Source organism: Macadamia integrifolia, chromosome 7 (genome assembly GCF_013358625.1).
Source record: "Macadamia integrifolia cultivar HAES 741 chromosome 7, SCU_Mint_v3, whole genome shotgun sequence".
NCBI classification, from domain to species: domain Eukaryota; kingdom Viridiplantae; phylum Streptophyta; class Magnoliopsida; order Proteales; family Proteaceae; genus Macadamia; species Macadamia integrifolia.
In genome coordinates, this window is record NC_056563.1 from 17545637 (window position 1) to 17572720 (window position 27084).

The 27084-nt window shown below is 38.5% G+C and overlaps 2 long non-coding RNA genes and 1 other non-coding gene across 4 annotated transcripts in view; all 3 read right to left on the bottom strand.

Moving 5' to 3' along the window:
• Window positions 1-9204: 9204 nt before the first annotated feature.
• On the bottom strand, window positions 9205-9311 carry LOC122085300. Its single transcript, XR_006142078.1, has one exon. It is a non-coding gene; the product is annotated as a small nucleolar RNA R71 (small nucleolar RNA).
• A 6438-nt stretch (window positions 9312-15749) lies between these two features.
• Window positions 15750-17470, bottom strand: LOC122083993. Its single transcript, XR_006141790.1, has 2 exons — window positions 16340-17470; window positions 15750-16232 (listed from the first exon to the last, which is right to left on the bottom strand). It is a non-coding gene; the product is annotated as an uncharacterized LOC122083993 (long non-coding RNA).
• Window positions 17471-17841: 371 nt separating this feature from the next.
• Window positions 17842-27084, bottom strand: part of LOC122083992 — a 42486-nt gene continuing 33243 nt past the window's right edge. For both annotated transcript variants that reach the window (XR_006141789.1, XR_006141788.1), the window contains exons 3-4: window positions 19001-19145; window positions 17842-18450 (exon numbers count right to left, since the gene is read on the bottom strand). This is a non-coding gene — a long non-coding RNA (uncharacterized LOC122083992). The remainder of the gene's footprint in view (window positions 18451-19000; window positions 19146-27084) is intronic.

Consider the following 27084-nt stretch of genomic DNA (forward strand, 5'->3'; position numbering starts at 1 on the left):
TATTCTGTAGGAGAGGAACTATGGTCCTAAACCATTCAGATTTTTTGAGACATGGACTAAGCATAAAGATTATGATGAAGTGGAGAGGAGGGGATGGGAATTGTCTATTAAAAATTGCTCTAATCCTATGCTTATGCTTGCTGAAAAATTAAGGAATCCCATTAAGGAATGTAAAGAAGGAATTAAAAGGGTGGAATAAAGAGATGTTTTTGGGATGTGTTCAAGGTAGTAAAGGAGGCTGAGAGGATCTTGACTCATATCCAAGTTCAATTGTCAAATAAGCATGGTGATCCTAACTTGGTTACTTAAGAGAAAGAAGCTAATAAGAAATTATGGGAGGCCTTAAGGGTGGAAGAGAGCTTTTTAAAAAAAAATCTAGAGTCCAATGGTTGCAGTTGGGTGATGGAAATAATAAGTTTTTCCAAAAGGTTATTAGAGGAAGGTAGCATAGAAATAATATTTTAGAGATTGAGAGAAGAGATGGGGTTGTGGTTGATAATCCTTGTCTAATCAATAAGGAGGCTGTTGAGTTTTATCAAAACCTTTTTGGGATAGATCAGATGGATATGGGTTCTGCCCTATTGATATCCCCCATCGAGCTTCCCTTACAAGTGATCAACAGGTGACGCTGGAGAGAAGTGTTTCAAATGAGGAGATAATGAAGGTGGTGTTTGCTATGAAGAATTCTAAGGCTGGTTCAGATGAATTTGGAGCTAGCTTCATCAAGCATTCTTGAGAATAGTTGGGGAGGATTTAACTCTGGTTATGCAATGGTTTTTTAGAACTTCAATTTTGCCTTCTTCTATAAATGCCACTTTTATCAGCCTTATTCCCAAGACTAGTGAGACCACTTCTTTTGCTGGTTTTAGACCTATTGCTCTCTATGCAATCTTTTTTATAAGATTATTACAAAAATAATCTCTAATAGATTGAAATGGTGGTTGGGGAAATGGTCAGTGAGAACCAATCGGCCTTTATTAAGGGAAGATCAATTTCAGATAACATAATGATATGTCATGATATTGTAAGAGGTATTGAATAGAAATGAGCTCACCCCATAACAGTGTTGAAGATTGACCTCTACAAAAAGCTTATGATTCTCTAAGTAGAAAGTTTTTGTTAGAAATAATGAGAAGAATGGGGTTCCCAACAACTTTTCTGAGCTGGGTTAAGGCTTGTGTTGCCTCCCCTACTTTTTTCTGTGCTTATCAATGGTAGTCCTGTAAAATATTTTTTGGGAGGAAGGGGGATAAGGTAGGGAGACCCTCTGTCACCTTATTTGTTTACTCTGGCAATGGAGGGGTTCACTGGTGTAATGTGGAAGCTTGGAGGAGATGGGAAATCACTTTCCTTCCCAGATGCAGAGCCAGTCAACTATTTCATCTTATCTTTGTAGATTATCTTATGATATTTGTAAAGGTTGTCAGTGACTCCATCATAACTAGTTTGGGGGCCCTAGATGAGTTTGCATCCTACCCTGGGCTGCATCTCAATAGGGCTAAGTCCTCTATTATTTTAGGGGGCCTTACTCACACTAGAAGTAAACAACTTTTGAAATTAACGAGTTTTAAGGAAACTAAGTTACCAATTTGGTATCTTGGGATCCCTTTTTTTAAGGTAAACTTACATCGAGAGATTGCAACCCTATTTTAGACCTGATCCGAAAGAAGCTTGAAGGTTGGAAGGCTAAATTTCTCTCCCATGCTAGAAGATTACAGTTGATCTCCTCAGTGCTCCAAGGATGCTATATCTATTGGTTAGGAATTTTTGCTCTTCCAGGCAACCTTCTAGCTAAAGTGGAGTCTATTTTCTCGAAATTTTTGTGGTCTGATCCTTCATTGGAGAAGAAAGTGTGTTATATCTCTTGGGATGCAATATGCAAGCCTTAAGAGGAAGGGGGTTTAGGAGTGAAGAGGGTCAAGGAGATGAATGTGGCAGGCATTATGAAACAAATATGGTGCATAGCCTCTCACAAAAAGAGTATTTCGGTGGCGTGGATTTATAAAAGGTATCTTAAAAAGGATACCATATGGACTATTAAGGCCATTAGTGATGCTTCTTAGGTGTGGATGAAAAATTTGAAATACAGAGATAAAATGGAAGATTATGTGCTGCATATTATTGGTAATGGTAACTCCACAAAGCTTTAGTTGGATAATTGGCACCCAACTAGGATTCTGTGTAAAAAGAATTTGGAGATAGAATAAAATATGATGTTGGTTTATCTTATTTGGCCACATTTGAAGAAATCTTAAGGGATGGGGAATGGCATCCAACTCCTGGTACTACCTTACAGCTTATGGAAGCATGGGAAGGGCTTCCTTCTATTCCAAGACTTCACCGTGCTGAGAAGGATTCAGTGGTGGAAAGGACACTCCTTGGAGGTATTCTCTACTAAAGCAGCATAGCAAATTGTTTGGAAGAAGGAAACTAAGATATTTTGGGACAAGATTGTATGAGGGGTCTTGTTGATGCTTTACCTGCAAAAGATCAACTAATCAAGCAAAAGATCAATATTAATCCTCAATGCATCTTCTATTGGGCAGGTACGAAAAGTAGAAATTATTTATTTTTTGAATGTCCATTAACATATGCAATATGGGGGGGGGGATGTGGAACTATGCAATCAAAAGCGGACGAATCCAACAAGTATTCTTGATATTGCTAGATGGATTAAACATGAATTTTATGATGGGGATCCATTGAGAGTTGTTGGGAAGTTAGTTTTCTATGCCACAATGCAACACATATGGCAAGAGAGAAACTCTAGGATATTCAAATCTAAAAATAGGACCAGACCACAAATTATGGAAGCAATTGATTCAGAAGTGAAAGTCAAGTGCTCTAGTGTAAACTTTGTTGCTAAATGTAATCCTAGAAATCAACTCTCATGACTAATTGGGGAATTCATGTTATATGGAAGGTTGTGGTCCCAAAAGTATGCTCTTGGTTTATGCCTCCAAATAATATGGTAGCATTACATTGTGATGGATCCCTCTCACAAGTCCGAGCTTCATATGAGGATTAATCCAGGATAGGAAGGGGATTCCCATTTTGGCTTATGCTGGCCTAGGGTAGAATTCCAATATTTTATGGTTGGAACTTCTTGCTATCCTTAGAGGAATTACCATATGCATGGAGAACAATATGATGGAGATTTCCGGTCAGATTCCAAACTGACTGTAGATATGCTAAATGGAGTAATTGAGGGGCCATGGGAAACTAGAATTATTATTAGCAAGATTTTACACATCACTCGATCCATATTCAGAAAGGAATTCAAGCATGTTTGGAGAGAGGTTAATAAGCCTGCTGATTACCTGGCATCAATGGTTACATCTTAGGTAAAGACTATTATTCAGCCTCATGATTTTCCAGATGAGCTGAATAATCTAGTGAAGGAGGACTCAGCTTTTAAAATTTATTACATATTGTAATCTGTCTTTGCTTCTTGTTTATTTCCTTTGTAATGCAGGGTATGCCTGCCTTGGTTTTTTAGGGGCTTCTCCTCCAGTCTTTCGGTTTGTCCAAAGATGGAGATAGAGGCTACCTTTTTCTTGTATATTTTTCTTCTTTTAATACACATAGATTACTTATCAAAAAAAAAATGTGAATCCATTTGGGATGAATCAAAGAAGGGAAAGCGAGGGACATAAATTTCTACTCTGCCGTGGTTCTTGCTCAGCTGACTCTCTTTCTCATATTCCTACTACTGTAGACATATTCCGCCATTGTCGCCATCTCCAAGCTTTCTTTGATTTACCTTCTCTCCCCTGGCAATCCTCTCCTTCATTTTCTCTCTTTCTCTACAATTCTCTCCCTCCAACTTCCTGCACAACACTTTCTCTCCCACGACCCTCCCTGGTTCTCTTTACCCCGCTCCTTCCCTCTCACTCCCCCCTTTCTCCCCTAGCCTCTTGTTCTTCTCCTCCATTTCTTCTGTGTGGTTTTGTGGGTTTAACGAAAGTTTCCTTCCTAGAGAGATGATATTTATCTTAAAGACTATGAGAAAACACCTGTAGACAAATTTCAAATCTTCAGACATAATTCTTACACAATATGCTTCCCAAATGGCTAGAAATTAAAAGAGAATAGAATTGTGCAATTGACAACTATAAATCACTAAATCTGACGCAATATATTACCAAACGGCTATAAATTCTGAAAGGGGAGAAACCCATACAATTTTCAGATGTAAACCCAAGGCAACATAGATACCAAACGGGTAGAAAAATAGAATAAGGATCTGGACTATTCGATCTAGGGTTTTTTTTTCTTTTAACATCCAAACCTAGCTTGAAAGAACAACATTGTTTTTTTCTTTTTTAACGCGTAGATTGACTGACATTGTGGTGACATGGATTTAAAAAATAAAAATTGACAAAGTATAATTTTCATTATTGTGGCAATGTAGATAAATCCCTTCGTATATAAAATTTCCTTGATTTGTGATGTTTAACCCCTTTGTAGTTTATTATACTATAAGAATATATATTTTTTATAGTGTGATTGGGTTTCGAAAATCATTGGTGATCTGGTCCGAGTTTAAAAAATTGGTGGATTGGATATATGAGAATCGTTGGATTCTCAATGTAATAAAAAGGATTGTAGCTCCAAACCTAAGAGGCCATTACTGAGTCACTATTACAAATGGGTTTTGGGCGCCCATTCTAGCTAGATGTGGTGACAATGGTGATTCTTTCGTTTGCTTATGAATTCTTTTAGCTTGTTATGGTGACTCGTCCGTTTGTTCATAAATTCTCATTGATGACTAGCAGTGGTGAGCTTTATTATCCTCTATTTGTTGTCGGGAAATCGAAAGCTGCCTAGGTGAGTGGTAGTGCCTCACCTACTATGAACATGTACACGAGCACGAAGCTGGGAGGGCAAATAGGATTTCTACACATAATTGAAAATTGAAATTCAATGAAAGCCCCTTCCCTCCTAGTCGTGTTTCCAAAACCCTCTCACCAAAAGAAGTCTTGAAGCTCCTAAAAGAAGAGAGACACTCTTTCTCCTCTCTCCCAATTCGATTCAGTATCTCAAAACCCTTATTTCTCCCAATTTTTACAAACCTACAATGTCTTCATCAAGATTTAGAAATTGGTTTCACAAGGCAAGGGGACTGTTGGATTGGATGCGATCTAGGTGCTTCGAATTGTTGGATTAGATGCAATCTAAACTCAGATTACAAGTCCTAAGCATGAGGCTCTATATCAAATCTACAAATTTCAAGAGAAATCAAGTACAGTATCAGATGTCCACACTCGGTTGCATTATGGGAAGTAATGTTCCTTCGGTTCCTCCTTGTATATTATTGAGCAAGCTCTTTATGCTCATACTCATTATCACTCCAACGGTCGTTTTCAAATAAGGTCTTTATGTCCTCGGAGCTCGATCAGGAAGAAGCATGTGCCTCAGGTGATGCTTCCCAAACAATGGGTTGTGCCTCAAGAATGGTAATGGAATCTCCACATGATCTATGTCTTCTCATAGGAGGAGATATTACCTCAACCATCAGTCACTTGCCCTTATCTATAGGCAGCATGACTCATACACTCAAGAAAACCTAGGGTTTCTAGGTTGAATAAAAAAAAGAGAAAAAAAGAAAAAGAGAATGGAAAAATGGTGAGAACAAGAACATAAACCGCACTCTTATATACCTACACTTTCCAAATGTAGATCAATCCTCATGAATTAACACTCCAAATCCCCAAATCGATGGGAAGAATTGTGCTCCTGAGGGAAAGAAGTAAGAATACAGAAGGAAGGAAATAAATCTTCCTAAATCTACTTCAATCCAAGAGAACATTAGAAATTTTTAGCAAAGGAAGAAAGAAGGCACTCTACAAAGCGAAAACAAAAAAAGCAAGGGAGGAAAATGAGGTTTCAAAACCCTTGAGGCCACTTAAACTCAAACAGAAGCCCAAAGGTCAGTCGCAAACTTGACGTTACATGCGCTTTACCAGATGGCCCGTGCCATATGGCTGACGTCAACTGAAGCCTGGCCGACACTGGCCAAGTACAGTCAATTTTGAAAAAAAAAAAGTAAATAAAAAAAATGGGTTGATCTTTTATACACCCTAGTGGGCCCCATGACACGAAAACTTGGGCAATTCATTCCCCAAGTGATAAGAGTGTATTCCCTTACTCCCCACCGGACAACAACCAACAACTACATATGTATGCTCCCAAGTGAGTCACAATTCAACCAAGCACTGGAAGAATTAAAAAGTGGATGAAATCCATAACCTAGTAAGGAATTATAGCCCTTATAGCCCTTAAAGCAGTCAAAACCTTTATGCCCATACAATTACACGAAGCAATGATCAAGTCAATCCCCAATGAGGATACTAGCAAAATATTCAAGCAGCCCATGCAATGACTACCTTTACAATTCAAGCAGTCCAAGCAACGAAGATGTGTACAACCCATGCATCCCAAGTGATGAGCACATTTATGTGTGAAATCTAGGGTAGTAAAACATGCATTTTACATATTTAGAATGGAGCTACCTTGGGTTTTACTCTCTTTTTGCAGGTTTTATATTTTCAAGGCCTTAAGGACTATCGGGCACTATATCTCCAATTTTATACGTAAAGAGGTCCTATTTCTTTTCATGGTTCGAAGAGAACGAAATTATGAGCAAGATGGACGTGTTCAATTAAAAGTACATATTCGTTTGGTCACCCGTACAAATGATTATTCTTTTCGGGCCAAAAAAAGAATAATGGATTAGAACTGAACTGAGATGCAGAACCAGCCCATTTGCAGTTGTCCTAGAGGTACAAGGAATATTCCAAATGCCAACAAGGATCGATGGACCACATCCTTAAGTGATTGAAGATTCATTTTTGGTAACAACAACTACCTAGTGTAGTTGGTGAGCTATGGTGTGCAAAATTCCCTTGCTCACCAAGAGGTCTCAAGTTCGAATCTCATGGTTGTTTTTTTTAGAGAATTTGTTGAAGATTTGTTACTTTTCATTCACTTAAAGCACTAAGGTCATGGAGGGGATTTCCACATCAAATTAGAAGCAAATAAAATCGTGGAGAAGTGAAGAAAAAAAAAGGAAAGAGAGAAAAAGGGGAGAAATAAAGATTGTCCAAATCTTCTCTCTCCTCCACATCATCACCCACCAAAAGATTGTCCAAATCACATAAGGCAAGAAGAAAATCATTCGTTGGAGGGAGAAAAAGAAGAGAAATAAATTAGAAAAAAAAGGAAAGAAAATAAGCAAACAAATTATTGGAAATTTCTCAAAATTTATTTATCTCTTCTCTCTCCTCCAACTTAGCACTTTTGGTCTCAAAAGATCTCACAATCAATTGTGGGTTTCTCCCTTTTAGGAAAGAGAAATTTGTTACCCTACCTCTCCATTCCCTATAAATACAACTCATGTAAGAGGAGGGGAGACAATTTATTCTTCTTGTAGTTTTTTTTTAATTGCTCTCTCTTTATCTTGCTCTCTCTTTAGTTTTAGTTCTTCTTTATCTTTTCTTCAATCACTTTTGTAATAGTTTTTTTTTATTTCAATTAATGCAAGCACTCTTTTATTTTTATTCAGCCTTTTTATGTTTATGATTTATGCAATTGAGTTGTAATTTTTTAAGTTATAGTTCTAGGCTTAGCTCTAGGTGACAAGATCACGAGCCGTGGAGCAATTTTTTTTTTCAAGTTCAAGCATTGATTCAAGTAAGTAGGCTCCTTCAGTAGCCTTCTCTCCCCCCTCTCATTCCCTCTTCTGACTACCCTTTCTTTCTTAATTTAGGATTTTTATTTTCAGTCGTTACATTATTGCTATCCCTTTCCCCCAAGGTTCATGGCTAGTGTATGTGTTGGCTTTGCCCCTCCTAGCCATAGAACCATCAATTTATTGCTTTTATTTTAATTGTCTCCCTTTTCCTAAAGCCAAGTAGAGTAACCCTTGTAAGAGTGACTCTCTGGTCAAGTAGGGAAGCTCATATTATGATGCATCCCTCGGGCTAAGTAGAGAAACCTACTTGTGAGTCTCTCTCTAGCTTTACCCCCTTTCTTTTACTTTATTTTTATTTCAGCATTTTTTTCCTTTGTTTATTATTATTATTTTTTAATTGCGTGGGTTGTTTATTTTCAGTTATTTATTTATTTAATTTTAATTGCGTGGCTTGCATCTTTAAATTCTTAGATGACGAATGGTTAGGACGTTATTTTAGATACATATGTTTAGGACGGTAATTAGAATTAGATCACAACCATTAATCGGTTCACTTTCGCATTATTAAAAGAAATAAAAAAATAAAGTGGCTGCTCTCCTTGTGTTCGACCCGTAGCTACACTGATCCGTATGCTTGCGGTTACATTTTAAATCTCAAACAAGTTTTTGGCACCGTTGCCGGGGAGACAGTTCAATGTTATTTTTCGCTTTCTTTTGGTAAATCGGAGTGTTTTGTTTGCTTTGTTTTATTTTTCCTTTTCTTTTATTGAATTCCTGAGAAGAACAACTTGCAATAATAGTTGTATCGGTGGAGGTTGCCATGCCTCACAGTATGATAAAGACAGGTTTCGCCCTGTAGCAGTACCTCAGGAATTGACTTGAGCAACCCCGGATTCCTGCCGGTAAGCTCCCAAAAAGCCAAAAAAAAAATTCAAAAAAATCAAAAAATCATTAAAAAAAAAAAGTTTTGCTATCCATTCTTTTGTGCTTGTCTTATTTTAGTTGTGGGTAGTTTTTGTTGCATGAGTGTTAAGTGGGTACGTAATACTAAGAATCGGTTAGAAAGAAGAGATCCAACAAGTAGTGACCCTATATGTTTGCTCTCTTTAAAACCCTTCAATAAGGGAGACCAACAGCAAAACCCTTCACCTAAGTCTCTGAAAGATAGGTTCTACCCTGCTAGAGCAGCCCAACCTTCCTGCATAGTTCTACCACAAGTCCAGGGCAATAATTTTGAACTCAAATCTCAATACATCACTATATTGCCCCACTTCCATGGGTTGACCTATGAGGATGCATACCTATTTCTAAGGGAATCTGAAGAGGTATGTGTTCTAATTAAGATCCAACAACTTTCTGATGATGCTGTTAAGCTTAGGTTTATCACTTTTGCATTAAAAGACCAAGCTAAGAAGTGGTTGTATGGGTTACCCACAAATTCCATAACCTCATGGGAACAGTTCACAGTTGTCTTCCTTAAGAAGTTTTTCCCAACTCATATGACCAATAAGCTTAGAAGTGATATCTTTCAATTTAGGCAAAAGCCTAGTGAGTCATTTTCTAAACTTATAGAGAGATTCAAGGATCTACTCCAAGATTGCCCTCACCATGGCCTAGACCTATGGCAATTATGTCAAATAATTTATGAGGGTATTGATTACCCAACTAAACAAATGATAGAGTCTATGTGCCCTGAGGGATTCACATCCTTTACAGATGAAGGAAAGGCATGGGAATTCTTACTTGACTTAGCTGACAAAACCCGTGAGTGGGAATCAACCCAAGAGAGTGAAAGAATCATAGGAGGAAAAGGATATTTTGTGAATGGCATAGTAGCCAAGGAAGCCCATTTGGATAGCCTAATCAAGAGAATTGAGGCTATTGTTCCTAAAGAGCCATCATCAGTCAATTTTGTTAAGATTTGTGCTTGGTGCCAGTCCCCTGGACATGTCATAGAAGAATGCCCCAACACCTCTGGGGGCACTTCTAATGATAGTGTTAATGCCTTATACTAGAATAATCCATATAGTAACACCTACAATCCAAGATGGAGAAATCACCCAAATTTCTCTTGGAATCAGGGCAACCAAGCAGGACCTTCCAATTTCTATAATCAAGGTCAACCTGGACCCCAAAGGCCTCCCTTTGCACAACAATCTTTTTCCCAAAATACTTTTCCTAGGTCAAATGTAGGACCTCAGGCGAGTTTTCTTAGGGCCCCTCTCCTATCATCTTATCAGCAACCCCCTGGGTTTACCAACATTGGAGAGGCAAGTAGAATAAGTGACTTGGAAAAAAATATGGCCCTCCTTATGACAAGCCATCAAAATCTTACGAGAGAACTTACCCAAGTTGTCTCAATTATACGTGAGAGGGAGAAAGGAACTTTACCCAGTCAACTAGAGCCTAACCCTAGGCATCATCAGCCTGTTAGTTCACAATGACCAACTAATGCACCACTGAATATAGTACAAGGTCAAACCCAACAAGGGCACTCTAACCAATGTAATATTGTTTATGCCCTTAGGAATGGTAGAGAGTACCAACAAAGTGTTTCTAAATCTTTCCCATCTATTACTCCTGTTAACTCTTCTTCAGTTGAGGACACAAGTGTGTCTCTTGTTCCAGGTTCGTCTGATGAACCTAAATATTTTTTTGAAACTAAAGATGATTTGGTTGAGGAAACAAAAAATGATTCTTCTGAACAGGGGCAAATCCTTAACAGTCCTTATGTTCATCCTGTCCCATCTCCTAATCGCTTGGTAAACAAAAGAAGACTGCTTCCATGGATAAAATTTTAGAAGTCTTCAAAAAGATAGAAATGAACATTCCTCTTTTGGATGCCATATCCCAGATCCCCACCTATGCAAAGGTACTAAAAGATTTGTGTACTCACAAACGTATCACTAGTGTGCCCAAAAAGGTGTTCTTGGCAGGTAACATTAGTTCCATAATTACTCAGCCTATAGAAGCCAAGTATAAGGATCCAGGGAGCCCTACCATATCTTGTGTCATAGGCAACACCTATATTGAGCATGCCTTACTTGACCTTGGCGCAAGTGTGAATCTTTTACCTTACCATGTGTACAAGCAACTGGGATTAGGAGAATTGAAAGCCACTGGAACTACTCTTCAGTTGGCTGATAGGTCTATTAAGATTCCTAAAGGGATGGTTGAGGATGTCTTACTAAAGGTGGGGGAATTTATTTTCCCTGTTGATTTCATTGTGTTAGATACTAAGCCCTTCTCAACCAAGGATGAGATCCCAATAATTCTAGGAAGACCATTCTTAGCTACCAGCAATGCATTAATCAATTGCCGGAATGGTTTTCTAAGATTATCTTTTGGTAATCAAACTGTTGAGTTTAACATGTTTAGGATTAGTAAGCAACCACATATGGAAGAAGAGATCAATATGCTTGAGGATTTTCTGGATTTTTCTGATGATTTAGTTAGCAACTTTGATATTGATTTTGATTCAGAATTCCAAGAGTGTATGGATGAGTTGGATGATGACAGTGAAAATTTCTTTTCTGAAGTCTTGAGTCTTCACACACTTGTGGAGCCCTTAGGACCCCTTTCCAATTCCGTTCCCAAACCTTCCATAGTTGAGCCCCCTAAGCTAGATCTTAAGGAGTTGCCATCTAATTTGAGGTATGCTTTCCTAGGGCCTGACCAGACTTTTTCTGTAATAATTTCTTCAAATTTGACTTCTAGCCAGGAAGAGGAGTTACTTAAAGTGTTAAAAGATAATAAGGAAGCCCTAGGTTGGACCATGACTGATATCAAGGGTATAAGCCCTTCAATTGTGCAACATCATATACATCTTATGGAGGATTCCAAACCATCCACAAAGAAGAGCTAACCCAGTGATGATGGAAGTCATTAAGAAAGAGATCCTAAAGTGCTTGGATCATGGAATAATTTATCCTATTTCTGACAACCAATGGGTAAGCCCAGTTCATGTAGTGCCTAAGAAGTCTGGGGTGACTGTAGTTCCCAATGCCAATAATGAACTAATTCCAACCCGTGTCTAATCAGGGTGGAGAGTGTGCATAGACTATAGGAAACTTAACGAGGCAACCTAAAAGGACCACTTCCCATTGCCATTCATTGATCATATGTTAGAGAGGTTAGCTGGACATGAATACTATTATTTTCTTGATGGATATTTTGGCTATAACCAAATCCCAATTGCTTTAGAGAACCAACATAAGATCACTTTTACATGCCCATATGGAACATTTGCTTACAGGTGTATGCCCTTTGGGTTTTGCAATGCCCCTGCTACGTTCTAACGATGCATGATGAGCATCTTTTCTGACATGGTCGAAAAATTCTTAGAAATATTAATGGATGACTTTTCAATTTGTGGAAATTCCTATTCTGAATGTCTTCATCATCTTTCCCTAGTTTTGAAAAGGTGCATATCTAAGAATTTGGTTCTGAATTGGGAGAAATGCCATTTTATGGTTAATTCTGGTATTGTTTTAGGCCATGTAATATCCAAGGAGGGAATTAAGGTAGATAGAGCCAAAGTGGATTTAATTGATAATTTACCACCTCCTCATTCTGTTAAGGATGTTCGGTCCTTTCTAGGGCATGCAGGCTTCTACAGAAGGTTTATTAAGAACTTTAGTCAGTTAGCCCGACCTCTCACCTCATTACTTGCCAAAGATCAGACTTTTGAGTTTTCCAAAGAGTGCCTAGAATCCTTCAAGCAACTTAAGAAGGAGTTGACCAATGCACCCATTGTTCAACCACCTGTTTGGACTAAACCTTTTGAACTAATGTGTGATGCTTTGGATTTTGCCATAGGAGCAGTTTTGGGTCAAAGGATTAATAAGTTACCCACTATCATTTACTATGCTAGTAGGACCTTAAATGATGCACAACTCAATTATACAACCACTGAAAAAGAATTTTTAGCTGTTGTTAGAAAAGTTTCGGTCTTACTTAGTTGGTTCACATGTGGTGGTGTATACTGATCATTCTGCCCTCAAATACCTATTTCAGAAGAAGGATGCCAAAGCCCGTCTCATTAGGTGGGTTTTACTTTTGCAAGAGTTTGATTTAGAAATTAGGGATAAGAAAGGAGTTGAAAACCTAGTTGCAGACCATTTATCCTGGCTTCCCAATTCCTCGACTGTTGATTCTCCAGTCAACGAGAACTTTCCAGATGAACAATTATTTGCAATGTCTAGTGAACCATGGTTTGCTGACATTGTCAACTTCTTAGTTTCAAGTGTGACTCCGAATCACTGGTCCACCCAAGATAAGTATAGGTTTCATTCCCAAGTTAAGCACTTTTTCTGGGATGATCCTTATTTGTTTAAGATATGTCCGGAACAGATTATCCGACGATGTGTTCCTGATCATGAGAAACATTCCATTCTCTCTTTTTATCATGATCATGCATGTGGTGGACACTTTGGACCTAAGAAGACTGCCGCAAAGATTCTCCAATGCAGATTTTATTGGCTCACTCTTTTTAGAGATGCTTTTGATTTTTGCAAGGCTTGCCCCACCTGCCAGTCTTTTGGTCGTATCAATAAAAGAAACATGATGCCTCTCAACCCCATTTTAGTAGTTGAGATCTTTGATGTTTGGGGCATCGATTTTATGGGACCATTCCCTAATTCCTTTAGGAATTTGTACATACTTTTTGCCGTTGATTATGTTTCTAAATGGATAGAGGCCATACCTTGTATATCTAATGACCACAAAGTGGTGGTCCAGTTTCTCAAAGAGAACATTTTTTCCCACTTTGGTGCACCACGTGCAATAATTAGTGATAGGGGTACTCATTTTTGTAATTGGCCTTTTGAGGCCTTAATGAAAAAGTATGGGATCACTCATAAGTTATCCACCCCTTATCACCCCCAAACTAGTTGCCAAGTGGAGGTGTCTAATAGGCAGATCAAACAAATCTTGGAGAAAACTATTAATCCCAACCATAAGGATTGGTCCCTTAGGCTCATTGATGCCTTGTGGGCCCATCGGACTGCATTCAAGACTGACCTTGGCCAGTCTTCCTACCGTTTGGTGTATGGGAAAGCTTGTCACTTACCAGTTGAGTTGGAGCATAAGTCCTTTTGGGCCATCAAGAAGCTCAACTTTGATTTGTCTAATGTGGGAATTCACCGTAGGCTCCAACTATCTCAGTTGGAGGAACTTAGGAATGATGCCTATGAAAGTTCTAAGATTTATAAGGAAAAGACCAAAGCTTTCCATGATAATCATCGGTGACACTGGACACTGCCATGTCATCATTTTCATCCATGTCACCCAAATTGGCCATGTCATCACCGCCACGTGGCCGAGTTGCCAACAACGACAACCATAAAACAACAGTTCCTTCGTAGCAGCAAAGCATTCATCTACCCTCTGTCCATAACAACTACACTTCGAACACCTAGATGGTGGGTTTTCAAAAACAACCTGCTGTTTGAAAAAAAAGGATTCAGAAGATCCTTGTTGCTCCCTTTCAATGTAAAGCTCCTCCACCCGTGGCACCGAATCATCAATGTCAACACATACACGTGCAAAGTGAATACATTGATTCGCGAGTCTTACGATCAATCACGACCAGACGACCAATAGCCTTAGTCATTGAAAGTAAAATTTCCTCATCCCAATACTCCTGAGGTAGGTCCAGAAATCGAATCCAAGTCAATTTGTGAGTAATTTCTTGCTGAGATGCATAGAAATCCTGTCGTTATCATTGAAAACGAATAAGTTGGCCGCCTACACGGACAAAACCCCTCTTCCAAATCGATGTCATATCCATTGTTAGTTAAAACGTGTTTTAAAAGCAGTTGTGTTTTTTTCCATTTAAAATGCGTTTTCCCGTATGCTATTATACAATACGGAAAAAAATAGAAACGGCAAAAGAATCAATTTTAAAAGCGTATCCATTTTTTAAGGGTAAAATAGAAATTTTATTAAAAAAAAAAAACCTATTAGTAAAAGTGAAGAGTGAAGACAATATGGTACTTGATTTTTGGTTTTTAACTTCCATACTATCTATAGGAAAAAAATCTCATCTTCTTATAACCCATTAAGTAAGGAGAAGCTAAAGCTAGCAACATCTCATTTTCTTGTAATCTTGGGACTCCCAAAGCTTTTGGAACATTAGATGTATGTATACAGGTAATAATCTCTCAAATTGCATGAGTATACTGCTGTTTTTTTGGTTTCATTTTTTTGAAAACTACACATTTAATACTCATACCGTTCATTTTCGTCCGTTTGTCGTTCCCTATTTTTTTGACCGTACCATTTATTTTTTTATCTGCTTAAAACCCGTACCGTACGTTTCTATTTTTTTTCCGTTCCTGTTTTAACTAACATTGGTCATATCAGCTTTGTTCTTAAAACGGAACATAATAAAACCCTTGCCCAGAGACCTTATTTCCACTAGTTCCTTCAATACCCAGTTTTCATTGATATTAGACCTTAAAAAATCCATGGATATTGAACGGAAGTTGACCCTGCCCAGCAATGCAAGCCGATGTTTATGTAGTTGCCTATCATATGCAGCTTATGGAATGTTAAGCCGAGTCAATGCTCCATCTTTGATAGCTTACAACAAGCTATCAATGACCGGTAACACTGGCTTACCAACCACTGTTGTAAAAGACCTCCTATCCGCATTAGAAGGTGGGATAAGTCTTGTTGCTTCCGTTGATTTGACAGACCCCACCTCTTCTTGCAGTTGTTCAACCTACTCTTCAAGAGTTGTTTTAGAAGAAAGGATCTCATGTAGTAGATGAGATTCTCCTAGAAGAAACAGATCAAATATCCACCGCTCAACTCCAAAATCTCTACCACCACCAACCGCCTCCACCAAATAGGAATCCAAATCACCAAGAACAATAGGGTTTCCAAGAGGAGGAACCCCAATCGCAGCCACACTCATCCTATGCTCAATCAACAATAATTTGATTTATCCATCCTTAATTTACAATCATTCTCAAGGCCACCATTTAAGTGAAACGAGCAAAAGAAAAGACACAAGAACCAATAAAATCCACTTACAGCAACCAAATTGTGGTATTATTATTATTGTTATTGTTACTACAATGAACCTCATAATGTTAATACACATAACCCGCCACCCCACGCCACCCCACCTTCCATCCCAAAAAAATCCCACCCCAAAAAATAAGGAAAGGCTAACACAGATGCACATAAAATAAAATAAAATAAATCATAAATACACAAAAAAATGATAAAAGAAAATTTTTACAGATAGAGTAGCCTCTAATGAGTCGACTATTCAGACACTAGGCTTTGATGATTGTTTAGGATATTCCACCACAAGGACATGTGTAGTAGAGCCTGGTGGTACTGCACTGCAGACAACCTCTGTAACTAGTGGTGTGGGAACAGGTTGAACAAACTATCCACAACTGGACTTAGGAGGTGGTGGTGGTGGTGTGGTTGGGGCTGTGGGTGTGGCCATCAGAGAAGAGTCCACAGTGGTGTTTGTGGGAATTGAAATGGAATAAACTTCTGTGACATCTTCAATGCCCTGATCCAAGTGGACAACATCCTACATAGTGAGCTGGTGGTATTTAACAATCTCCCTCAAGAAGCATTCTCACGTGCATAGATAGAGTTCTCATGTGCCAAGCATACCTTCTCAGCTAGCAGCGTCTCTAGTTGAAGCCGGATTTGAGATGCAAGCATAGTATGTCAGAATTTGGGAACAGACATGATTTGAACCAACAACATTTCCGTCACCACATAATAATACATGCACTTGTTTGTGCATCATATTACTGATAAGGAGACAGTTTGATGCTGTATACAAACAAATGAAACATTGTGGGAGGGAACATAGCTTTATGAATCCATTTTGCCATACATAACTCATCAACAAAAGCATTGTCACAAACTTCGCAAGTTCCTATCACAATCATGCCATACCATATATCAAGTAAAATAGCACATGCTTTTAAGTCCTGCCTCAACATCATTTCACCCTTCCACCATCCTTGGAGCCAACAACCTGTGCAGACTGCACCTCACTAGGGGTGGTATGTGGTCTTTTACGTGCGTGTTATCATTCATGAGGAACACTTACATTCCCTCAGATGCATGTTCTCTTCCCATTTTTGTCATTCCTCCTTCCCAATTCCACACACTACATGCAAAAGAAGATGGCATAGGAGTAGGGCATGACATGCATAGAAATCTAATAGAACAGGTAAACGTAAAAAATGCACCAAAATCAAAAGATAAAAAGGATCAATTGCAAATTCAAGCATGGTCATGATGATACTTCTCACACAACACAAACTCTCGTCTCTACCTTCCTTCAAGCCAATCAGGATATCAAATGGATAACATGTTCAAACCATAGTTTTCATGGCAACTAGGTGACCTAAGACGTGCAGTTTATGACAATATGTAATATAGCAATGATAGTTTTATATAATTATGCTTATATGCAATATAGAAACCATATCAATACAATATGATATGATCATGCTAGTAAAGATTTTAGATGAGAAAATCAACATGTAATAAACAAAACAAGGGATAGAATGCAAGCAACTTCATTAAAAAATAAATAAATAAATAATCCCTGTAGACTCATGAAATGTTAACAAGGCGTGTTGTTGCCTTGGACCCAAGAGCCTGGATGCCTAAACAATGGCTTGACAACTATGGTTCAAACAACAAGCAGTGACAGGTGTAATTCATGAAGTGCAAGAGACTCCAAAAGCCACCAGCTGACCTCCGAACTCCTAGATAGTGAGTAAATCAGCCTTCCTCAACAGCTATCTATAAGACCAATCACTGGCCAGTCTGACCCTGGAATACGCCATAACTTATATCTTTTCCCATAACCACTTTCGGAAAAATTCTACGTACATTAAAGGATAAATAAAACCATCAATGATCCTGCACCAATTTAATGTCCAGGATGCAGGTGAGGTAACTAATTTACAAGCATAACGGGTAAGCAAACAAACAAGCATGCCGGATGTGCCTATATGGAGAAAGCCATGTATGTCCTGAAGAAGACACAAATTCATATCTATATCCATGACTCATCTTACAAGATTGAGATGAAGGGAGGAAATACCTTGATCAATGGTACAAGTAAGATTGGTATGTTTTACAAGATCTGCTTGAATGATCATATGAGGTCCATTCCAATGGCAAACACGAACTCATTTGACGATCAGAAATGCAGACAATATTTATAAATAAAAAATCATAGAAATACATCACAGAGTTAAATACATTAAAAAAAATGCATTCATAGCAATCAGAACCACGAGAGTAATGCTTTTCTCTAAATTGAATTTGTTAATCTTCTTTGGAGCCACCACGGGGGGGTGGTAATGCCCACCAGATCATCATCCTCTGGACTATTCCCCTTCTCAAGACTCTCCCTGAGAATTCTATTCTCCTGTTCTAGCTGAGCACATCACTCCTTTGCAAAAGCCAGATCTGCTTTTATTGTTTTCAGCTCTTGTAGGAGCAGCTTGGCTTTGGCAGCCATTGCCATTGCAACCTATCACAAAAGAAAGGCCACCAGGAGAAAAATACAAATAGAAAGCCAAAGACTATAAAAATAACTCAAAAGACTAAACAGGATATATGTGAACACCTTCCTGCTGGGAAAAATGACAGGAACAATAATTTTCATTTATATGCACAGAATTCTTTACCAGGTAAAACCATCTCCAAATGTGCAATTGAAAAAGAGTCATGCCCAGAGCAACATTGTAAAACTTCAATAACAAAATGAAGGCACATAAATCTGAGTTAGAAAATACCGAGTCAAGTAACCAATGAAGCCAAGATTATAATGATAACTCAAAAGACAGGATATATGTGAACACCTTCCTGCTGGGAAAAATGACAGGAACAGTAATTTGCATTTATATGCACAGAATTCTTTACCAGGTAAAACCATCTCAAAATGTACAATTGAAAAAGAGTCGCACCCCAGAACAACATTTTAAAACTTCAATAATTAAATGAAGGCACATAAATCTGAGTTAGAAAATACTAAGTCGAGTAACCAATGAAGTTACTGGGATGTGCCAGTTGGACAAATATTTCAATTATTTTGGTTCATCTGTTAAGCCCTTCAACTCTTAGAACGTAATAAAAACTAGGGAACAGAATGGTTATTGGTCAAATCAAAATTATTGCAGTTGCATTAAAAAATCCATTCATGTGACCACCAAAATTTAACGGATTCTGAACAGAAGAACCCAATCAATAGGAACAAATGCTTTTACTATATGATCCAGTGATACACATTTGCCACCTTACATCGCGAGATGCCTTGAGTTGAGTCTCATGGTCTGTTGGTGTCTGTGCTTGCTGCTGCGAGGTGCATACATCATTTGCTTGGTTCTGTTAATCAGAACTGCTCCCCTTTTTCCTGATTTGCAGCCACGTGTCTATTGGATGATGTCTGCAGTCCGATTCTCAACAAGTGTCATACCCTCATGCACAATTTCAGTAAAATTTTTATCAAAAGATAGACCATGCTGTACATCTAAAATGTATGCATGCTCTCTCTATCTCTAAACTGATCTTGGAACTTAGGCCAGGAAAAACTTTCGAATTAGCATATGCGTAGAAAACATGAATTTTCTAAAATTTTGAATTTTACATTCAAAGACTTTCCAATTGCACCACCAAGGTAATTAAGAGAAGAGGTTACTACATCCAACCCCTTCTGTATTTTGGGATTCTCTGACTTAAGATTACTCTCATGAGATTGATGAGGCTGATGGAACTGCAATTAGAAAATAAGCAAAATGAAAGGGACATATGTATGTGGAGCAAAATCAGAAGGATATCTTACATTTGAAAAATGTAAAAATGACCACTGCATGAACCAAAAACAGATTTAAAAAATGCTATACTTGAGGAAGAGGAGAGGGCTAAAGGCCTATTGGGTTTACTACCATTGAACACTATTAAATCCCTTCAATTAACCACTTTAATTATTTGTAATTCTGTGAGAAAATGTACTATGGGTACAAGTGTATAAAAACTTAAGTTTATAACTAATTAATTGAATGACACAAGCGACAAATAGAGACACACTTTCCGATTGGTATTCTAGAACTAACTCATGTATATGTTATATCTAATTTCTAATTCTAGCTGAAAAGAAGAAAAAAACATCTTATTCAGATCATTGCTCGAGAATATCCTTTATACACTATATTCAAGTTTACTCCTGTAACTAAAACTTTAAGGGTGGTGATAGGGGTTACAACTTACAACTATGGGTGATGTTTTCTTTGGATACCTTATCATTTTTTAGCCTCCCTGACATTTTAAGTTGGAATAGCCACTCGGTAGAAAGCCTCATTAGTCAAACCCTTCAATTCAATTCCTGCAAGTTGGAGATATTAGAAATCATTCCCAGCTACTGCATCATGGTCCATATGGCTTGAGATAAAAGATGGCCCTTCCACAATAGTCTGACGCATTTCTACAGTGGAAGCTAAGAAATCAGATTTGCAAAGAGCTATCACAAGCTGAGAAGAGGGAATAGATTTGAAGATGAAAAAAAGAGTAATTTTGCACTTTTGCTTCCAAATTGATTCTTCTATATTTTAGTTCTTTGTTCTTATTGCTTGATATGTGATTTGTGTGAGTGCATGAATTCTTCTATGTATTGCTTGAGATTGCTATTGCTGTAATGGGCTGTTAATTTACATGTTTTTGTAACTTTCTACCTTTAATAGGCTGTGCTGTTAAATTAGTCATAAATCATAATTTTTGAAAAATTTTGTATTGTTTTTTCTATTGGAGGGCATTTTTTTTCTTAGTTTAGATACATAAAAAATAAAAAATAAAAAAATAAAAAAAATGAAACCCCACAAACTTGAGTGCCTTGGTCGCCTTGATAATTAAGAGCCATATGGATCCATACAAAACAAAGTTGGGAAAACTAAGGTCCGAACAAAAGAAGGGGAATAAAAAGGTGAGAAATGAAAGTAAGAGGAAAGAGGCATAGACCAACAAGTCAGAAGAATCTCAGCTAACTAGGGTCGACTACATGTATCCTTGCCCTCTAACAGGCTCTATCCAAAGTCAAACTTAGGATAAGACCTTGATTATGCATGCATTCCTTACAACTTCTCCTATGGTCATTTTAGGCCTGCTCCTAGCTCTTTTAGCTCCTTCAATTGGTATTGGATCCCTCCTCCTTACTAGGGCATCCTCGAGCCTCTGTTTGAATATGGCCATAACACCTGAAACAACTTTCTCAGAGCTTGTCATTGATCGAGGCAACTCCCAAATCAATTCTAATACATTCGTTTCTTACTTTATCCTTCCTAGTTTTTTCCGCACATCCATCTTAAAATCCTCATTTTTGCTACACATATCCTCTCTATATGACTCTTCTTAACTTGCCAACATTCTGCCCCACAAATCATAGTCGATACTTAAATCCTTGGTTACCATCCTATGTGGCATAGAAAAGATAAAACACCATCATGAGGCTAACATTTTTTATCACAAAAAATGCCCCTTATTGTACAGAGGTGAACCAAATGTTTTCCCTGACGAGAGAAACCATTATGATACTTGATACTTGTATAATGACAAGCTGACAGATCCATGTGAACAGTGCATGTTACACTGAGCATAACCCATAAAGATAAAGTAAAGATTTTTTAATGTTTTTGGAAGGTGAAATTTTTCTGCGTGGGCTTTCCATAAAGGATCTCTTGCACGCACACAACACAAACACACAATTGCTTTCCTTTTCATGTTTTCCAAAATTAGCCATGTTTTGGCATGTTGGCACAAGTATTTCCACCAGCACATGTTGACAAGGCCATAAAATGAAAAATGATATCTCCCTGTCATGTAGCTTCTCGTTAACTTCACCAATGAAGATGATCGTAGCTGATATCTTCCGAAGCTTAGTCTCCCCAGTACCACTTTATCCCATTCATTATCCTCTCTTTTAAAGCCTTAAGCTTACAAATGGAAACATGTTCCAACTTGATTTTACCTCATCCCAGTTAGTCTAGAAACCTCGTCTTTGAGCAGTATTCAGGACAAGAAATGCCAGTGTCAAAAGCCAAAGCCCACAATTGGTCTTCGTGATTCATAAACTATAGAATTGGGGAAATATTGACTTGTACCTTAATAGGCACAATCCTTCATTTATTTATAATAAAAACAATAGTCCTAATCCTTACATGAGTAGTAGTCCTATCCTACCATGACTCTGAGTGGTCCTAAGGTAGTCTTAATTATATTATTCAACACTCCCCCTCAAGTTGGTGCATGGATATCACGTATACCCAACTTGGACAGAATAAAATAAAAATATTTACTATTAAGTCCCTTTGTGAGAACATTGGCTAATTGATCCTCACTTCGCATAAAGGGAATATAGATCAGTCCTTGCTCTAACTTTTATTTGATGAAATTCCTATCGATCTCGAGATGTTTGATACGATCATGCTAAACAGGGTTATGTGCAATACTGATGTTGACTTATTATCACAATATAGTAACATCAAAACCTGGATGGACACACCCAGGTCATGAAGGAGACCCTGCAACCAAAGTAGCTCACAAATCCCATGTGCCATAGCTCGAAACTCAGCCTCTGCACTTGATCTAGCTACAACTGACTACTTTTTACGGCGCCATGTAACTAAGTTACCACACAAAAATGTACAATAGCCAACAGTTGAGCAACAATCGTCTCGAGAGACTGCCCAATCAGCATCAGTGTATGCCTCAATCCTCATGTGATCTATGGGAGAGAATAAAATGTCGTTTCCTAGTGCTGTCTTCAAGTACCTAAGAATCCGGTTCACAACATCTATATGTGATGAATAGGGAACATGCATGTATAGACATACCAAAATTTCTGCATGAGCTATATTTGGTCTTGTATGGAATAAATATATGAGTCTTCCAACCAGTCTTTGATACCGACCCTTATCAATAGGTTCACCTTCCTTGCTTATGAGATGAGAGTTAGCCTTAATAGGAGTATCCAAGGGTTTACACCCTAACATACCAGTCTCTGAGAGGAGGTCCAAGGTATATTTTCTCTGGGAGAGGATAATACCCATAGTTGAATGTGCCACCTCAATGCCAATAAAGTATTTCAGTCTTCCTAGGTTCTTGATCTCAAACTCCTTACCAAGATAGGCCTTGGGCTTAGAGATTTCATCTGTATTATTGCCAATAACAACAATATCATCCACATATACTGTCAGCACAGTAATCCAATCACCCACCTTTTTAATAAATAGTGTATGGTTAGCATTACTTTGTGTAAAGCCAACAACTATCATAGCCTTGTGAGGCCAAACCATGCCTTGGGAGATTGCTTCAATCCATACATATCTCTTTTCAATTTACACACCTAGCCTTGTGTTTCTAAACTAGAGTATCCAGGTGGAATGTCCATATACACCTCTTCAGTCAGATCTCTATGAAGAAAGGCATTTTTTACATCCAGTTGTTATAGCTCCCATCCTCGGTTCATTGCACAGGAGATGAAAACTCGAACTGTATTCATTTTTGTTACTGGTGCAAAGGTCTCCTAGTAGTCAATACCATAAGTCTGGGTAAAGCCCTTTGCCACCACTCTTTCCTTGTATTGATCCATAATCCCATCAGCGCTATGCTTGACACCCATTTGCAGCCAACCGGTCATTTTTGTAAGGAAGAGAACAACCAGATCCCATGTGTTATTCTTGTGAAGAGCTCTCATCTCCTCATTCATTGTCTCCTTCCACTTAGGTTCTAGATTTGCCTTCTGCTAGGTTTTAGAAAGAGCAACAGAGGACAAGGAAGACATAAATGCAAAATATGATGGGGAGAGAGTATTATATGACACCACGTTAGAAATTGGATGTTGAGTACAAGTCTTATTACCTTTCTACGAGCAATAAAAACATCAAGAGACTGATCATAAGTGAGAGGAAAGGTTATACCTGGAAGGGAAGACTCAGGATCAGGAAGCAATGGAGTAGCAGCAGTAGTTTCAACTCTCATTTTTTTTCTGAGAGAATACCTTTTATCACTGGACCATCCTATGTTTTATGCTAAATCTGTGGCTCCCCCTAAATGGGAGCCCTCCTGCTTTTGAATTGTTGGCTCCCCCTGAATAGTAACCTCTGGATCAATGGGAACCTCTGAACTAATAGTCTTTATTCCAACAGTATCCCTTTAATTAGCACCATCATTTATGGTAAGGTGTAAAGGACAATCAAAAGTAGAAATCTGAATCACCTCTTCACCAACAGAAGACTCCCCCTGAAGAGGTGGAAAGTAAGCCTCAGTCTCACGGAATAACACATCCATGGAAACGAAGAGCCATCAAGAAGGTGGATGATAGCACTAGTATCCCTTATGAGTATGAGAATAGCCCACAAAAATACACCGGAGTCCACGATGATCAAGCTTGCCCGAAACTTGATAATTACAAACAAAGAAAACATAACCAAAGACTTTTGGAGGAACAAAAAAAGTTCCAGACCTAGATAACAACTCAATGGGACTCTTAACACGAAGTACAGAAGGCATCTTATTGATGAGATAAGCAGCAGTGAGGACAGCCTCACTCTAATAGGGAGCAGGGACTTGCATCTCAAACATTAAGGAGATGGTGATTCTTGCATTCAGTCACCTCATTCTGTGACAAAAGTATCCACACAACTAGTCTGATGAATTATCCCATGATCAACAAAGTAAGACTGAAAAAAACCATCCATATATTCCTTCCCATTGTCAGTTCGCAATATCTTGATTTTAGCATCAAACCGGGTCTTAACCATGTAATGAAATTCTCGAAAGCATTGAAAAACCTCACTATTATGATGTAATAAATAAATCCAAGCAGAATGAGTATTGCAATCAATAAAAGTAACAAACCATTAATAGTCAGAAACAGATACACGACGGGCTGGTCCCCAAACATCAGAATAAATTAAAGCAAAAGGAATAATACTTCTATTATCAGAAAGAGGATAAACGTTCTGAGTTTGTTTTACCAAAATACACACATCACAAATAAACTGATCCATAGTATAGTGTTTAACTAATGCTGGAAATAATCTAGATAAAGTGCCTCATGGGGGATGGCCTAGACGTCGATGCCATCCCAAAAGTTCAGAGTGCGCCAAATCAGATGAAGTGTATAGAGCTCGAGAGGGACTAGTGTCTAGGTAATAGAGCACCACTCATTCTACCATTGCCAATCATTACCCCTGTCAACAAGTCCTGAAACACATAGTGAGTAGGAAAGAAAATGACTTTACAGTTCAAATCCTTAGCGATACTACCAATGAACAACAAATTAGTAGAAAACTTAAGAACATATAACACAGAGGATAGTGATAATGAAGGAGAACACTGAATAGAACCAGACCTAGCAATAGGTGAAGGGGAACCATGAACAATGTGAACTTTGGTATTACCTGAAGAGGGACAATAGGTAGAAAAGAAGGTATATAAACCATTCATGTGATCAGTAGTTCATAGTCAATTATCCAAGACTGGGAGGCTACAGATGCACTATGACCACAAACTATAGTACCTAAGTGGGCTAAGTGGGAGGTAGTGATTGTTGGCAGAGGAGGCAATAACAGCTATAGGGGATCCCCTATGAGTCAACATACAACAAAGCATAGTCATTTCATTAGCAAAGAAGGATGCACATGCAGTAGTGGAGCTATCACAATCAACTGTAGTCTTAGACTGATTTGCCTGAGTGTTCTTCCCATGACCCTGATTACGCCCATGAGAATTAGTAGGATGTCCATGAAGCTTCTATAACAAGTCTCACTTGTGTGATGCTCCTTACCACTAAAGTCACGTTTAACAACAGGTTTGCTGAAAGAGGATGAAGTATTAGGTCGGGAACTTATACCAATAGAAGAAACAAGAGCGGATCAATCCTAAGAAACAGGTTGTAACGTCTTAGATCGATGTTGTACCTCAGCCTGAATGATCGAATAGGCTTCCTCAAGGGTGTATAATGGATCACGATTAAGCACATGAGCCCTAATATGATCATATTCCACACTAAAACCTGCCAAAAAATCATAAACGCGGAGCTCCTCCTCAAGCTTTTTAACCCAGCAACATCAATCGCACAAATAGGTTGATAAGTCTCATAATATATCAATCTTATTCCACATACCCTATAGATCAGAGCAATATTGAGCTATAGAAAGCTCCTTTTGAGTAGCCCAATAGACCTTCTTCCTGACTTCCTGATTACAAAACACTGGGCACGCTTGCCCACGTGGGAATAGGTAACCTTAGCGGCCTTCCAGATCTTAGCAGCAGAATGAAGTAAGAGATACGTCCAAGCAATTGAAGGTGACGTAGAATTAATAAGGTAGGAACATTACCATCCAGTTGGCAGCATCCCATTTCTCCTGAGCAGAACCTGTAGTAGTAGGACGTTCTGAATCACCTGTGAGAAATCCAACATAACCACGACCAGCAATCAACAAGTAGTAAGACCAAGACCAAATCAGATAGTTGCTTCCATCCAATTTGATGGTGCTAGTAGGGAAGAGAGGGTAATCATACCCAGAGGAACAATCCCCTACTTTCTGAGTAACTGATATCTCAGAATCTTCAGACGCCATAGGTGCAGGTTCAACAAGCAATCATAAGATAAGATGACCAAGCTAATGGAGCATAAGAAACTTCAAGACAAAGGCCCCCAGTAGGAGAACACTCACCACTGAGGGAGAGAACTGAGAAAGGAAAAATGGCCTCCTTTACAACTTTTTTTTTTAGTGCATGGATTGTGTAAGTCAGTGGTGTAGGATTAGAATAGGGTAGCTCGAGTTAAGTGGTCTGGTTTGGGTTAGTTGAGTGGGGTTGAGATTATAAGTGGTCTGGTTAGGTTAGGAATAGATTTAAGTATCTGGTTTGGGTTGGAAATTAGGTGGTCTAGTTTGGGTTAATCGAGTGAGGCTGGGGTTATAAGTGGTCTGGTTAGTTTAGGAATTTAGAGAATGTTGTGTCGAGGTTTGGTTGTAGGTGCGATGTTTTGGTCAAGAGTTATAGGCGAGAGTTATAGGTGATGGCTGGGATCGATGAGTCGATGGGTGAGATTAATGGCAGGTTGGGAGGGCAGAGGCGAGGGTTCAAGCAGTGATGGTCGCAGCTAAGGTTGCTGCTTTAGTTGACAGCAGGGTTTGAGATGGATGTTGAGGCTGTCACAGGATGTGGTAGGGGTCGTAGGGTGTGGAAGGAGGAAGAATAGTAGAATGGGAGTCGTGGTTTGGGGTTTGAGGTTTGGTGATTAGACCTTCGCTGATACCATGTAGAATTAGGGAAATATTGACTTGTACCTTAATGGCTTGTACCTTAATGGGCACAGTCCTTCC